The sequence below is a fragment of the Portunus trituberculatus genome, chromosome 44 (assembly GCF_017591435.1).
Source record: "Portunus trituberculatus isolate SZX2019 chromosome 44, ASM1759143v1, whole genome shotgun sequence".
Classification (NCBI taxonomy): domain Eukaryota; kingdom Metazoa; phylum Arthropoda; class Malacostraca; order Decapoda; family Portunidae; genus Portunus; species Portunus trituberculatus.
In genome coordinates, this window is record NC_059298.1 from 6,625,554 (window position 1) to 6,643,053 (window position 17,500).

Sequence of the window (17,500 nt, forward strand, 5' to 3'; positions counted from 1 at the left end):
TTTCCATGCAGAGGTAAGAGCGAATAAAATGTGGATAATGACACGCAGAGAAATGTATGAAAACTTAAAGAAAAAAATATGTGTTATACAGTGAAATGCATATGAGAGAGAGAGAGAGAGAGAGAGAGAGAGAGAGAGAGAGAGAGAGAGAGAGAGAGAGAGAGAGAGAGAGAGAGAGAGAGAGAGAGAGAGAGAGAGAGAGAGAGAGAGAGAGAGAGAGAGAGAGAGAGAGAATGTCAAATTCTGCAGAATTAAGGACACAAATCGTTGACAAAAATTAAATCGAAAAAAAGTCCTAATGATTCAAACTGATACTCGTGTTTTTGGCAGCCAGAGTGAAGCCCTTGGAGTGTGCTGATCCAAACGCCTCTTTATGGACAAACAATTACAGATAGGGAAAATAAAATGAATAAAAAAAATATTCATATATATTGTGGATATGTACAAGTATTGATCTCTATAAAGGAAAGTATTACGCACTGTGGTTCTCTTTGTTGCAATATGATGTTATTATGTAGTAGAGCTTTCATTTTACTATAATTAATTGTTTGTGATTTCTGAGTTAAGTCTCTCTCTCTCTCTCTCTCTCTCTCTCTCTCTCTCTCTCTCTCTCTCTCTCTCTCTCTCTCTCTCTCTCTCTCTCTCACACACACACACACACACACACACACACACACACACACACACACACACACACACACACACACACACACACACACACACACACACACACACACACACACACACACACACACACGCACACACACACACACACACACACACACACACACACACACACACACACACACACACACACACACACCGCAGAGAGAGAGAGAGAGAGAGAGAGAGAAAGGCCTCCCATACAATGCTTCAACTCTCAGCCTTAACATCTCTTGTTACGTCACTGATGACGTCAGCACGCCTGTCTAGACACCCTTTTCTCTCCCTCTTCCTCCCTCCCTTCTCTCAGTTCGGCTTCAACCCCCTATGTGAACCCTCTCTCCCCCTCTCTCCTGTGCTTCTCCCTCCATTTTTCCCCCAGCTTCTCTCTCTTCGGCTGGAGCCCAATTCTTCTGCTTCACTCGGAATGAATATTGATCGGCTCCACGTCTTTAATGGTAAAAGGAAAGCGAACGGGACTTGCTATAGGCTACATTGTGATACCGGTGAGGTCTTATTGTTGTTTTCAGGTCAAGTTATGTCATGTTGCGCTCTGTGAGGTTAAAAATGATGCAAGTTCCGGGTTTTAGAAGATTAGTTACTGAACATCTTGAGCGTCATCTGTTGGTTGTCTCTGTATTGTATCCGCCCCTTTCCATATCTCTCTCTCTCTCTCTCTCTCTCTCTCTCTCTCTCTCTCTCTCTCTCTCTCTCTCTCTCTCTCTCTCTCTCTCTCTCTTATGCGTGTGTTTTCAATAACTGTATGCCTCTTAGTTTGTTTTTTTTTATTTCACATTCCATTGTCTCTTGTGAAGAAAGCAAGAAAGAAACGAAATCAGATAAAAGATCAACGCAGACACTTAATTTAAATCCCCATGTTTTTTTTTTTCTCTCGCTCTTTCTTGTTATTCCTCCTTCTCTATTCTCCTAGACTCTACATAATCCTTCTATTTATTTCCTGTGTTTTGCTTCAATACAGTTCTTCCTTTCTTTCATTCAGTGACTCTCCTATGAGCATTCCTGTTCTTTGCAGTCTTCTTTCATTACTCCTTCCCAAAACCCTCCTCTCTCTCTCTCTCTCTCTCTCTCTCTCTCTCTCTCTCTCTCTCTCTCTCTCTCTCTCTCTCTCTCTCTCTCTCTCTCTCTCTCTTCCTTTTCCTTCACATAATCTCAAACTCCTCCTCTCCCATCCTTTTCCTCCTCTTCCTGCTCCTCCTCCGCTACCACCCACTCCCCCTTAAAAGTTTCATACAAGCGTTATCGAGGAAAAATTTGAACGAAACACATGAATGGCTGCCAAAGACTTAATTACCAACGCTGGGGGAAAGTTTTGGCTCTCGGCGAGACGTTTCTTATTTTTCACTCTGAATCTATAGAAACGCGAGTCTAAGGAGGCATGAGCGTATTTATAAGGAGAGAGAGAGAGAGAGAGAGAGAGAGAGAGAGAGAGAGATTTTACTTATACTGAGAAAGAGATTAGTCTTTTTTGTGTGTGTTGTGCCGTGACGGAATGTAGATTCAGTTACATTTGAATGAGAGAGAGAGAGAGAGAGAGAGAGAGAGAGAGAGAGAGAGAGAGAGAGAGAGAGAGAGAGAGAGAGAGAGAGAGAGAGAGAGACAAAGCAACAAACACATGCCTTATGTAAACAAATATACAAAGGAAAATAAATGGATAATTCAAAGGAAATATGAATAAACGAAATGACGAGTATAAAGATGAACAACAATAACACACACACACACACACACACACACACACACACACACACACACACACACACAGAGAGAGAGAGAGAGAGAGAGAGAGAGAGAGATTAACACACCGCTCCAGAATCCAGAACAGTATATAAAAAATAATCTCTCGTTTTCCATACTTACGTTCCTTTTTGAGACGGTCACTAATATTTCCTGGCCATGAGCATTTTCTCCATCGCTGCTCCGTTATCCCTAAAGCAGAGCAAGCAGCCCACTCAACGTACCTGCAAAGAGGAAGAACACGTTGTTATGGACATTCTTTATCCGAGTTCAAGGATCGTTGCATGCTGAAGTCCTAAAATACAGTGATGAGACAATGTAAGATGATTTTCTTTAGTTTGTATTCTCTCTGGGTAAATAATATGTATGTATAGTTTCTTATCGTGTGCTGTCTATCATGTATTGTTTATCACGCTAGATAGTTTTTTTTTTCTTTCTCTGTTAAATGATTAACTAACTTGAAAACCAACAATATACCACTATGATGCGAAACTTGGGAAGAAAGCGTTGCGCGATATATGCCATTAGCAGTTCTCCTTTATTTTCTTGTTATATTCATAAAATGTTCTAAGCTTTAGTAACGCATACACACACATACAAACTCTCTCTCTCTCTCTCTCTCTCTCTCTCTCTCTCTCTCTCTCTCTCTCTCTCTCTCTCTCTCTCTCTCTCTCTCTCTCCCCTTCAAGCCACATCGAGTGATTGAGGAAGCCATCCTACGTCAGAGCCAATCAGTTCCACGATTTCTCTTGAAGATTAAAATTTTACCGACTGATTGATTAAAAACGTGCTCCAGTTAGAGTTGTCACACTGGTTCTTTATTGTCCAAACCGGGTGAGTGACCGCGGTGCTCCTGGTGTTATTAATAGAAACGCCACCACCATCAGAACCATCATCACCATCACCACCAGTAGCGTCTAAACAAGAACAATTACTATTACTGATACGAGTGTAATACAGTAATAACATAAAAGTAACGATAATAAGTAGAGTTATATATATGATGATCGAGTAATAAGTAATAAAAATAAAGTACAGGAGTTATTGATTCATGTGTGTATGTGTTTGTCTGTGTGTGTGTGTGTGTGTGTGTGTGTGTGTGTGTGTGTGTGTGTGTGTGTGTGTGTGTGCGTGTGTGTGTGTGTGTGTAGCATCGCCCAGGGCACTATGGAGCGAGTAATGGTAAACACAGAAAGTTGTAGTTCTGTATTGATCTGGTGACGGTAGTTGCTCCAAATGGAATTATTTTTGTGTTCACCAGGAAGATTTAAAGCAATGGTGAACGTTGAGGGGATAAAACGCAGAGGAGTTTTTTTTTATGAGTAGTAGAGTAATGAACGAACGGAAAGAAGAAGACAGATGGTTCATGATGTAAATAGAAAGAATTAAATCAGAAAAGAAAACAAAGTAAACAAGAAAAGTGGGCGAAAGAGAGAGCGAAAGAAAAGAGGAAAAACAAGCTAATTCTCCGCTGCTACAATCTTCAAGGTGAAGCTTTTCAATAATCTGTTTTGAAATCTTGGCTAGAGTCTTCTCTGTTTTCATTACAGGATGCCCCGAGGCGTCTCGATCTTCCTCTCCCTTCTTACGCTCTCTTTCTCTCTCCTCCTCCTCCTCCTCCTCCTCCTCCTCCTCCTCCTCCTCCTCCTCCTCCTCCTCCTCCTCCTCCTCCTCCTCTTCCTCTTCCTCCTCTTCTTCCTCCTCTTCCTCTTCCTCCTCTCAGACTCTTCGCTTTCCTCTGACCTAGACATTACCGTCAAATGGGAAGCAAAGGAAAAGGAGATGAAGTATCTGGCACCACCACTCACTCTCATCATTTCCTCGCTTTTATGTTTCTCTCGTTCTAACGTGTCAAATTACTTTTTTTCGTGTTCAATTTTTTGCTTATATGCAATTGTTTCTATTATATTACGCACGTGCTTGCATACACACACACACACACACACACACACACACACACACACACACACACACACACACACACACACACACACACGGCCCGGTAGCTCAGTGGTTAGAGCGCTGGCTTCACAAGCCAGATGACCGGGGTTCGATTCCCCGGCCGGGTGGAGATATTTGGGTGTGTCTCCTTTCACGTGTAGCCCCTGTTCACCTAGCAGTGAGTAGGTACGGGATGTAAATCGAGGAGTTGTGACCTTGTTGTCCCGGTGTGTGGTGTGTGCCTGGTCTCAGACCTATCCCAAGATCGGAAATAATGAGCTCTGAGCTCGTTCCGTAGGGTAACGTCTGGCTATCTCGTCAGAGACTGCAGCAGATCAAACAGTGAATTACACACACACACACACACACACACACACACACACACACACACACAAACCTGCAGCAAACAATAACACTCACAAGGAGAACACTAAGAAAACAAAAAATGCACGTAGAACCCTGTGGTGCTTCTCGAGGGCATGATGGAAGGAGGTTTGAGTGGAGGCCTAGAGAGAGTGGGACGATGGGGGAGAGAAGGGAGTGAGGGAAGGAACAGAAAACTTTAAGGCAGCACACAGCTCGGGGTCGTGACGAAGAGAGTTGCACAATAAAAGTTGGCGGGTAGTCGTGACAGGAAAAGGACAGTGAGGGAAGGGGTTTTGGTGCCTTCCTCTCTCTCTCTCTCTCTCTCTCTCTCTCTCTCTCTCTCTCTCTCTCTCTCTCTCTCTCTCTCTCTCTATATATATATATATATATATATATATATATATATATATATATATATATATATATATATATATATATATATATATATATATATATCACTTGCACCATCGCCATCGACACTATTGCCGCGACAGTACCATCGACATTGTCACCACTATCACCAATATTTACACTATCACCATCGATATCACTTGAATAGATAAAATCCCCATTAAAATTTCATTCACCATTATCGTGATCACTATAACTATTCCTAACATGAACACATTTGTTATCACCACAACTTCATACAACTAATACTATCAAGATCTCGAGCACTATCATCACTGCTATCACCAGAAACACCACTTCCACCACCACCACCATAATTACCATTACCATCACTAGACTACCATGACCACAATTACAAACACCACCAACATCAGCAACATTACACCAGCATAACGAAAAGACGCCATTATCATCAGGAACGCCATCATAAATCACCAGCACCACCATCCAAATGTGTCCGGATTATGTGTCAATGTATTTGTATCGGATTATGTAAATTGACGTACGAAAAGCAGTGTACTTAGAAAAGCTTAACTCTGAAAGGGCAGTTCGTTTGGGTGTAATGGGTGCGTGAGTACATGACAAAGAAACTCAATCCCCACCACCACTAACTGCACGGCTATCACCACATTGCTGCTGTCACCACCACCACCGTCACCATGCTCGCCATCAACACCATCACCAACACCACAAATAGAAAAAAATAGTGATGATAAGAATAACAACAAAAGATCAATAGCACTACTCTTAACATCATCATCATGATCGTAATCATCATGACCACCACCACCACCACCATCACGAACAACAACAATAACATCAACAGTATTCTAACCTCTATCCCTTTACTAGTTTCACCATCATATTTTTTCCCTCCACATCCGCTGCCACCTCCATCATCACTATTCTCACTTCCACTACCACCACCACCACCATCATCTTCCCAGTCTAAAAATTCCCATCCACAAAATATATAAAGAACATGGTATTCTCTTCTTTATCCGTCTCTTTTCTTCCTCTTTTTTTGTCTTTCCTCCTTCCTGGATGACAGTACTCACACTGTCACGTAAACCCAGTGCTTGCTATAACTCTTGTGTGTCTGTATCCTGTTAGATTAGATTAGGGTAGTACTGTGATGATGAAGACAACTGTTTCCAAGTTTTGCTGCCGACTTTTCACAACATCCTTTATCCTTTCATTGCTTGTCGGTCTTCCCCATCGTTATCTATACAATTTCAAGGTCTTCGTTTTTCTTTTTACCAGTCTTAAATTCGTACTCCAGCAACATTAATTAGGATGAATTTAGTCTCGTAGTCTTTCTTTTTTTTTGTTAAATATCCTTGAAAAAAAATAATAAAATAATAAAGAACGTCGCTACAGTAGTAAAGGGATTTTTCTAACTAATATTTTAGATAAAGAAGCTACTGTTATTACTTATAGTACTACTACTACTACTACTACTACTACTACTACTACTACTACTACTACTACTACTGATAATAATAATACAACCTCTCCTTTCTTTTATTAACATTTTCTTCACCATTTTCTGTTTTTGCCTCATTATTCATCACAACATATCACTCTGCATTTCGGTTTTTCATCTTTCTCCAGAGTATACTAATATTACACCTATTTGTTTTCTCAGTGTTTATTGTTTCAAGCTTCCTTATAATATACATATTTCTTAATTATTTTTTTTCCGTTTCTTATTGCTGAGGTGACTGTTGCTTGATTTAAAGTATATGAGGGCAAAGTGGTAATGAGTAGAGGGAAAGATGAAATTGAGGAAATCGTACGACAAACAAAATTGAAATATATGTATATGAATAAAGGAAATGTAATCGACCTTTTTGGATTAAGATGTATTTCAATATATTATTTTCTAAGTCATAGAATTTGAATGCCCATCATATGCACTACTCTATTATACGCATAAATTAAATGTTTAAGTCGTGAAGGAAATATATTACATATTACGTTAAAAGAGCCAAAATAACGTCTAAATCTCTTGTATCTGTGTTGTACGGTGTGATCAGTATGCCTTCCCTACGCTTCAGATTTACAAATTGACTGACAGATTGACAGCAAATACAGCTACTTGACAGTCGAGGCGCTCCTCACGATGTCTCCAGCAGCTATGGTGATAGAAAGGCGGTGTAGCGGGATTGCCTCTTCTTATGGGTTACTGCATCACCCTCGTGTCTGTGCGGACAGGGGAGAGAGAGAGAGAGAGAGAGAGAGAGAGAGAGAGAGAGAGAGAGAGAGAGAGAGAGAGAGAGAGAGAGAGACGTTTCCTCGACAAGATATGAAATATTCATCTTCGCATATATGCATACATACATACTTACATACATACATATACATACATACACATGCTCGCAAACATACAAACGCACATATCTAATCCTATATCAACTTGTGTGTGTGTGTGTGTGTGTGTGTGTGTGTGTGTGTGTGTGCGCCAGCCCACCTAGACACACACACACACACACACACACACACACACACACACACACACACACACACACACACACCAATAAGTAAGATTAAAACACACTAGAGACTTTTTCCTGAAAGTCTTATAACATCGACCTGATCCTGTTTAGCGACGAAATACTCCAGGGAAGAGGAAGTTAGCGTCATTAACTACCTTCATCTTCTTTGGGAGGAAAAATATATCCAGAAGTCGAAAATATAAGCAACAGACGCTGCTTGTATTTAAAGAGGAAGCGTAGAGAGGACTGCGACAGGGTGAGAGAGAGAGAGAGAGAGAGAGAGAGAGAGAGAGAGCCACACAGATATACAAAGGTTGCTAGACAGAGGACAGAGACAGGCAGAGAAACAGACAAAAAAACGCGAAGAGACGGAGGAAATGCGCAGGAGAATAAGACTAAAGAAGAATAAGAGAAAAAAAAAGGCGGAAACTGGCGAGAAAACGAGCCGCGGAACTTTGCAACAAAAGACAACAACTTGACACTGAGAGAAATTGTCGTGTAGTCGAACTCGGAAGTTTGTTTTTGAAAAAAAGAAAAAAAACATCGTCTCTCTCTCTCTCTCTCTCTCTCTCTCTCTCTCTCTCTCTCTCTCTCTCTCTCTCTCTCTCTCTCTCTCTCTCTCTCTCTCTCTCTTTCTTCTCTCTGTAGTTTCCCTTCCTAATTCAACACGTTCTTTCTAACTTGATCCCCGTCCATCCTGTTTCTCCCTTTAATTCTCCTCTCTTCTCTTTCTCCCGTTCCTAGAATACTCCTCCTTTATTTCTTCCTTCCTTGTTCCTTCATTCATACAGTGTTGTTCCTTGAATGAATGTTTTGATTGCTACAAACTTTCAGAGAGAGAGAGAGAGAGAGAGAGAGAGTGTCGGGGTCACTTCACCTTGTAATGAATTTTAGATGTTGCACTGTGCTCTGTCCATCGCATGCCCTTCTCTACACACAGGACTCTCATAGCCATCCCGTCAGTCTGTCTTTTCAGCGAACGTTTCCTCATGGATGTATTATATGGGTGTATTTTTGCGATTTTGTACCCGTTCATCTTTTTTTATTTTTAACTATTTTTTCCCCTTCTAATCTCCTCTTTCTCTTCCTTCTCCTCTCGCTCCATTACGTTGTTTCCCCTCTCATCATTTTCCTTCTTTTTTATCATCTTCTACCTCTTACTTCTCAATCAATCTCCTCTTCCCTCGACATCCTTTTTCTTCTTTTCCTATTCTACTTCTTCCCTCTCTTCCTCCTCCTCCTCCTCCTCCTCCTCCTCCTCCTCCTCTTCCTCCACTCGGAACAGAACAAAGCATAGCCGTTGGGAACGCAGAGGAAGAAAGGGTGTGCTCTCCTAACACCCCAGTCACGCTCCTTTTCAGACCTGCAGGCGGCATGGTCTAAGCGGGCGAGCGGCGGCAGCGGCACCTTATTCTTCCACTTTGCGGGGAAGTAATGATTTTTTTTCCCTCCCATAAAGCAGCACTTCCTCTGTGACACAACCTTTGACTGCCTTCCCCTGTAGAGTAAAAGTGTTGTTTCTCTCTCTCTCTCTCTCTCTCTCTCTCTCTCTCTCTCTCTCTCCAAATGAAAATAAATCGTAAAACGGGTAGTTATTTATATTTTGTTATTATTTCTGTATTTTTTATCTATTTATGTTTTTTTTTTTCATTATTATTATTTTTTTTCATATCCATTTTCGCCCAATGTCTATGTTCGATCTTTGTGTCGTTTGCATGATCCCTATCTATGTGTATGTCATCTTTAAAGTAAATGGCTCTTTTGATTGCATATTTTATTTCTCTCTCTCTCTCTCTCTCTCTCTCTCTCTCTCTCTCTCTCTCTCTCTCTCTCTCTCTCTCCCGCTCTCTCTCATCATTTGCTTTCGTCATCATCATTAGTTTAACCTGCGCTAATTTCCTTCCTCGAACTATTCCCCTTAACTCACCTTGGCATTTCTCTCTTTTTTACCACCAATGACAAATGACGTTAGTGGCGAGGCACACATATTTACTTAAGTCTTGCTCGTATCGCGATTACTCCACATCGCCGAAAGGAAGAGGCGGAGGAGGAGAGATGGATGGAAATCTTTCGGCCAAGTCCAAAACCTTTCCATTCTTCGTGAGGGATTAAAGTGAGCAGAGAGAGAGAGAGAGAGAGAGAGAGAGAGGGAGAGGGAAAGAAATAAGGCGTAGTTTTCATTTCCTTGTCTTCCACATTACTCTTCCTTCCTTATTTCCTCCTCATTCTCAATCCCTCTTCCTTCGCATTCTTTGTCTCCTTCGTCTGACCTTGATCTTCTCTGCCCGGACTACATATATCTTTTCCTTTCCCTCTTTTACTCTCTCTCTCTCTCTCTCTCTCTCTCTCTCTCTCTCTCTCTCTCTCTCTCTCTCTCTCTCTCTCTCTCTCTCTCTCTCTCTCTCTCTCATGTTATTCCTCGTCTTTCATCCCACTATCTCCCAGCATCCCTGTCTCTCCCCATCCTCTCCTGCAATCCCGGTCCCTTCGTCCCTGATCCCTAATTTTATGTCCGCCATTCCTCATCTTCGGTCTCTTATCTGCCTTATCTTCGCTCCCTGGATGGCACGGAGGTTTTATCAGGACAGACGTTGGGGTGCACCTCCTATTTTTCCTTCATCATCATCATCTTCCATCTCTCTCTCTCTCTCTCTCTCTCTCTCTCTCTCTCTCTCTCTCTCTCTCTCTCTCTCTCTCTCTCTCTCTCTCTCTCTCTCTCTCTCTCTCTCTCTCTCTCTCTCTCTCTGTGTGTGTGTGTGTGTGTGTGTGTGTGTGTGTGTGTGTGTGTGTGTGTGTGTGTGTGTGTGTGTGTCCGCCTTTCCCGCAGTGACATTAACAATTTGACAGGCAGTGTTCGGATGGCGGCAGGCAAGTGACTTTCGCCATCGTTTTGCGTACAGCTGCGTTGAGTCTGGATGCGAGAATCAAATGCGGATGAGCGAGGAATTGAAATAGCGATCAGGGTGTTTACTCTTCGGATAAGCGGAAAGTTAAACCCAGCAGAAGTGAACAGTCGTGGGGAAGTGGAGGCTCCGGGCGGCGAGTTGAAGCCCCGTGAATAGATCTGACCGCATTGCTGACCGTCGAAACACGCTATTGACCTCCTGCGTGTGTGTGCGTATGCGTGTGTGTGTGTGTGTGTGTGTGTGTGTGTGTGTGTGTGTGTGTGTGTGTGTGTGTGTGTGTGTAGTGAAGGGGAATCTCGGTAAGCCAAGGTCACGCTTTGTCCGCCTCAGGTCAAATGGATTTCCTGATGGGTTCATTTTGCTGTAGTTATTGTTGTTAGTGTTATTTTCATTTCATCTGCTACTGTATCTCTCTCTCTCTCTCTCTCTCTCTCTCTCTCTCTCTCTCTCTCTCTCTCTCTCTCTCTCTCTCTCTCTCTCTCTCTCTCTCTCTCTCTCTCTCTCTCTCTCTCACACACACACACACACACACACACACACACACACACACACACACACACACACACACACACACACACATCAAAGTTTTATGTTTCCCTTAAGTCACATACCTTTGTGCCTCTATATTCGTCTTTCTCGTTCCTCTCATTCTCGTCCTGTTTTTTCTCCTATCCGTCGCCTTCAAACATCAAACACTCCTCCCCGTGTGCTCCTCCTTCCGCTCTTACTCTTCCTCTTCCTCCACCTTCTCTTTCCTTTTCCTTTTGCATGCACCCTCATAATCACCAGCTTTTCCTCCATTATCTTTTCCCTGCTTCCATTTCTCCCTTCCTACTCCGCGTCAGTTCTTTTCCTCTGCTGATCTTAGGTAGTCATTAGCTGGGTTATAAAAAGAAGAATATGAAAGAGTCTGAAGAGAAACAAATAGTGCATCAAAAAGAACAAGAGGATTCTTTACATGTGAATAAAATCATGGAAAATAAAGAAAGGTGACGATGATGAAGAAAAGAGAAAGAAAATAAAGAAAGAAACGATAAAAACTAGAATATAATAAAATCAGTCGATTCCGTTAACACGTTAGTAAAAAAAAAAAAAAAGAGGAGAAAGTACGAGGGCGTGTTTTTTTTTTTTTTTTTTTCTGCACTTCGATAACCAGATAAAAGATATAGAAAAGAAAAAGAATGAAGCCTAAACACCGGGAGAAAGAAAATTGCCCTAGAAGTTATGGAAAACAATATGGTACTGACTCCCAAAGTTTTGTGTGCAAGTTCGCTGCTTCCTAGTTAATGTCGATAATACAGGAAATGTTGCAAAGTTTATCTGGAACCGTTCCTTCGCCCTTTCCCGCTAAAAATAAAGAAGTTGAAAAGAAGTAAGATTTTGTGTTCTTTCAGTGTTTTAAAGATGAAGAGAGAGAGAGAGAGAGAGAGAGAGAGAGAGAGAGAGTGAGTGAGTGAGTGAGTGAGTGAGTGTGTGTGTGTGTGTGTGTGTGTGTGTGTGTGTGTGTGTGTGTGTGTGTATGTGTGAGTGAGTGTGTCGTACTCACTAAAACAAAGGACTTTCAGGTGAGAGGGAATCTAATTGTTGATATTCATTCACTCCTATTTATCTCTTTTTACCTTCCTGTTTACGTATCTTTTTTCTCCTCCTCCTCCTCCTCCTCCTCCTCCTCCTCCTCCTCCTCCTCCTCCTCCTCCTCCTCCTCCTCCTCCTCCTCCTCCTCCTCCTCCTCCTCCTCCTCCTCCTCCTTCCATGTGTTTCATCATACCTTTATTTTTCCAGCTAATTCTAATTTATTTTTCGTCTGACCTTTATTTCATTCATTTATTCTTTTATATGACACTTTTTTTCTTCATTATATACTATGCAAATCTTAACTTTCCTTGTTTGTGAGTCTAATTGTCAGGTTGAGTGTTTGTTTATGTCCACGTCTTGTCATCTGTCTATCTGTCTGTCTGTGTCTGGCCGTCCTTCCGTTCGTCCATCCGTCCGTCTCTCTCTCTCTCTCTCTCTCTCTCTCTCTCTCTCTCTCTCTCTCTCTCTCTCTCTCTCTCTCTCTCTCTCTTCTTCCTCGAGTGTTTCTCCAACATTCTGTTTGCTTCCCCTTAAGAGTTATTGATTCCGGAGTCAGAGAAGACGGATTAAGATTGGGGAATAAAGCACGAGAGAGAGAGAGAGAGAGAGAGAGAGAGAGAGAGAGAGAGAGAGAGAGAGAGAGAGAGAGAGAGAGTGGGGGGGGGCATACCAAGAAGTAAACATTCACTCAGCTTGACCGAGTGAGTGACTGACAGACTGCCTAACTGATAAAGATAGGTTCGCAGGCAGGGACAGACTCACTAAAAGATTGATAGACAGAAAGACAAAAAGACAGAATGACAGGCACTTAACTATATGTAAAAGACAAAGAAATGCGAAATAGAACGAGAAAAAAAATCACTTGGCCGTCAAAAGAACTAAAATACAGCAGCACATGGAGAACTGAGTGCAATTAGGAAAGGAAAACAGTGGCGTTGGTAATGATGACTCATGAGAGTAAGAAAAAAGAAAGAAAAAAATTAATGATACCAAGGCTAAACTAGGTAAGAGGTTGAAAGGAAACGAAGGAAAAAAAAAACACATCAATTCAAGGCTTTTACACACACACACACACACACACACACACACACACACACACACACACACACACACACACACACACACACACACACACACACACACACACACACACACACACACACACACACACACACTCGTTAAAGTCCCGAAGCAGGTGAGGGTAAACAAATACATTTATACATAAAGAGACAGACTGACAGATATTTATGTACCTAAGCTGAAGAGGAACACAAACGGGATAACTGACAGGTGCACACACAAACACACACACACACACACACACACACACACACACACACACACACACACACACACACACACACACACACACACACACACACACACACACGTTGACGGGAGTGTAGGCAGTTCAGCACAAGAAAGGAGGTTAAGCAAGCATGCAAGCAGAAAACCAAAAAGTCTTAAGTAAAAAACGTAGACATTAAGGTTGAAAAATAAATCATGCCAATAAAAATTCTTCACAGACGCTGAAAAAAAAAATGAAAGGGCGATGTTGAGAGAGAGAGAGAGAGAGAGAGAGAGAGAGAGAGAGAGAGAGAGAGAGAGAGATTCTAAGAGAAATTTCGTGTACTTGTCTATTTCCTGTCAGTTTCAGAGAGAGAAAAAAAAATGACACCAGAAACATAAACATACTCTTAAAATATAGAGTGACGTCACCGCAGGAGCAGGGAACATCATTACAGTAACCTTTACTTACAATGCTAACGTTCTGCTGCTGCTGCTGCTGCTGCTGTATCACGTGTTGTTGTTGTTCCTGCTGCTGCTGTCGTTTTTGTTTTAAGCGCATGATGAACGTGATTTTATTATTGTCATACACCGCTTTTTGTTTGTTGCCTGTTGATTGAATTTACTCTTGATTTTCCTTGTGCATTTATCTTTTATTTCGTTATCGCTATTTATATTGTTTGTATTTATTTATTTACTTTTTTTTTTTTTTTTTTTTTTTTTGCTCTTCGTGCGAGTTATCTTCCTCGTCGTCTGCGTTGCTGTTATGGTGTTAGCGATGCTTGTGAGCTTCCCATGGTGGTCTGGTGGGTAACCGTTTTGCTGACCGTTACTTGTCTTCTTACTCCATTATATCGTTGTTCATACGCTATTATATCTTATACCTCCTTTATTAGTAGTTATAAGTAATTTAGCAGCTAATTTCGTTTTTGATCAAGACTTTTCACTATTTTTTACAGTATTCTTGGTCATGGTTAACGTTATATTATAGTTAATTGATTACACCATGTTGTGTGTGTGTGTGTGTGTGTGTGTGTGTGTGTGTGTGTGTGTGTGTGTGTGTGTGTGTGTGTGTGTGTGAGAGAGAGAGAGAGAGATCTTGTTTGATGGTTTTACGTGCATAATTATCCGTAGACAAGCTCGCTAACTGCCTTTACTATTCTTGAGCTGTGCAAATGAATGTATAAAGGCTGAATGAGCATCAGAATACAATGCCAACAGGAGACGAGACAAGGACGCGCCATCATGTTTAGAGATATAACAATATATCTTGCATCCATCCTTCTCTTCTTTGTGTCATGTTGCGAAGCTCGACAATTGTAGCCAAGATGAGGTGTTTCGTGTCGGGAAAGTCGCTTCTTACTCCTCCTGTTGGGGATTCTCTCGTCCTAGTCTTGATTGCAATCCTCTTGACCTCCCCAGCGGCTGCATCTCCTCTTCCTGCTCGCCTAATATCCCGCTTTAATGAGCACGGAAGGTGGCGGGAATGAGAGTAAAGGGGAGGGGAAAGGGGGAGGAAAGATGTTCCTTAGGGGAGGTAAAGTAAGCGGTGAACTGAATAACTAAGGAAAAAAAGAGGATCGTTGCAAGAGCGGACTTTGATGAAACTAGATATTCGTGAAGTGTTTACGTGTACACAAGCACAGGAAGGTTAATGTTATGGGATTAGTGTCATGGGTTCGGGAGACGCGCATGATGGAGGGAATTCAGGTCGCATCAGCCTGTTAATCCTAACGAGCCCCTTGCATTACCGAGAAACGCTAGATACACGTTCAGGTTCCACTGTGACGAGTAACACATCTACGCTTTATTGATAGGTGGTTATTACGATATTCGTGAAAAGGTTAGCACGGTTGGTGAAAACACATCATTTTATGAAGTAATGAAAAAAACTTACACGAATTTGCCGTAATTACAATACGCTACGAAGAACATTTCAGAAATCTTTTACTTCTTGTCCACCTAAGGGAATATTACCTTCTATCACGTTCAAACTGCACTCCATTTTAATCGGAAAGTTGCCTTGGATTAATCATATTCCCTCTCCTCGTCTTGCTGGGCCCGGGTCTACAATTACGCGGCTCTTGACAAAGCGCTCTAGATGGCCTCAACCCACGGCGTATTTGCAATCGGCCAGACCCCGCGACCTTTTGCTGCAAGGACCTCGATTGGATGTCTACACACTGATTAGACCCAGAAATCACTATATTGGAGAGAGAGAGAGAGAGAGAGAGAGAGAGAGAGAGAGAGAGAGAGAGAGACTAAGCACGTAGACAGACACGGAAACAGTCAAAGAAACTCACAGACAGACTTACTGAAATAGATAAAGAAAGACTGACAGGCAAACAGAGACTCATAAGGAAAAAATGAAAGGCAGACAGACAGACATATCGACACACGGACAGACGGACACAGAAGCAGAGACAGGCAAAAAAACTGAAAGGTAATCTATTGAATGACGACTGGCAAATACAATGAATAGGATGCAGAGAAGCAAACACAGACAGAAATACGAGTCAAAAAAATAAGACACGCAAGCAAAGAGACAAAGAACCAGGCGAACGATTTACTCCCCAAAAATGCAGACAAATAGAGATTAGAAAGGCGAGAAGCACAAATACAAATAGATTGACAGGGAAGTGGTGTAAAAAATCACGCCCCGTGTACACAAGAGCGGCCACTCCGGTTCCTGCTCAGAGTGTTGCTGGAGTGCGTGGGGGATTCTTCTGTCTGATGATCTTATCTGCCTCGCTAGCCGCAGAATGCCGTTTGGAATGACATTGCTGTAATCAAACACTCTTAAATTTTGATACTTACCCACAAATGCACACACACACAGTCACATTCTCTCTCTCTCTCTCTCTCTCTCTCTCTCTCTCTCTCTCTCTCTCTCTCTCTCTTCAAAAAGTTGTGTATAATAATGTCTCGAAACATCCTACAACCTTGTGACATTATGATTTCATGCCTTCTTTCATCTCTTTTTTCACACCTTTTGTTTATAGTTTCCCTTTCCTTTATCTGCATGTAGTATCTTCTTGACGAGGACACAAAGCCAATGAACTCCCCTCACCAAGCAAAGGTCGCACGCCGCCACCTGTGTGTGCTGGCCTTGATGTGGTGTGTGGCAACAGCTGACTCGAGGCAGCTGAGGTGTAAGGCAGTGAGGATGCACGTGTGTCATTTGTGTGTGTGTGTGTGTGTGTGTGTGTGTGTGTGTGTGTGTGTGTGTGTGTGTGTGTGTGTGTGAGTGAATATAACAACACTTCGTCACAGCTTGCATGAAAATCCCCCTTACATCACCCTCCAACTCTCTCTCTCTCTCTCTCTCTCTCTCTCTCTCTCTCTCTCTCTCTCTCTCTCTCTCTCTCTCTCTCCTCCTCCTCCTCCTCCTCCTCCTCCTCCTCCTCCTCCTCCTCCTCCTCCTCCTCCTCCTCCTCCTCCTCCTCCTCCTCCTCCCAGCTCTTCCCTATACCATCCATCCCCAGCCCACCTCTCTCTGTCACGCTTTCTCTTCCTTCCTTCCTTCATTAGAGAAAAGAAAAATTAATAAATAAGCATCAGCCGGTTTGATGAACATAATCTTAGCAATCTGCATCATCGTTCAGGTGTGAGGAAGCAACAGTGGGTGGCGGACAATGCACTCTTGAGCATCGCCCCCTGAAGGGTCTTGATCCCAGAACCAACAAGACCTGCTCCCTGCTTATCTCCACACCCCTGCACCCCACTCCTCCATCTCCATCAATTGCTTCTCTGTGCTACACTCGCCATCACTGTCCTCGTGCACGCTTGGCCGACGCGCCTTTCTCTTCACATCCTGGTTCCCCTCAACTTACATGCCGCTGCCGCTTGCAGTGTCTTCAGCTACATTATCTGCAATTTTCACTGGAAACAACTCATTTTTGCTTCATAATATTACTGGGAATATAGTTGTGATTTTATTCCATGGTAGTTTCAGTAAAGTTACAGTTACTGGTGTGATATGATAATTAATTACTGATTGTTAATGTAATCGGTGGCCAATGGTAGTCAAGACAGTGTTTCTTTGCTTCGGAGCTGAGCGAAAATCAATACTCATTCGAAGTTTAAATGGTGTAAAAT

The 17,500-nt window shown here is 42.3% G+C and overlaps 1 protein-coding gene and 1 long non-coding RNA gene across 3 annotated transcripts in view; one reads left to right on the forward strand and one right to left on the reverse strand.

Moving 5' to 3' along the window:
* Nucleotides 1–17,500, reverse strand: part of LOC123518692 (Krueppel-like factor 6) — a 782,284-nt gene that overhangs the window by 188,024 nt on the left and 576,760 nt on the right. Inside the window, exon 2 of one of the 2 annotated variants that reach the window (XM_045279687.1) lies at nt 2,542–2,642. The exons of the other annotated variant lie outside the window; for it this stretch is intronic. The gene's annotated coding sequence lies outside the window, so the exon portion shown is untranslated. The remainder of the gene's footprint in view (nt 1–2,541; nt 2,643–17,500) is intronic. 2 annotated transcript variants of the gene reach the window in all.
* The window catches only part of LOC123518693, a 581,767-nt gene that overhangs the window by 116,576 nt on the left and 447,691 nt on the right, over nt 1–17,500 (forward strand). The window lies entirely within an intron of this gene.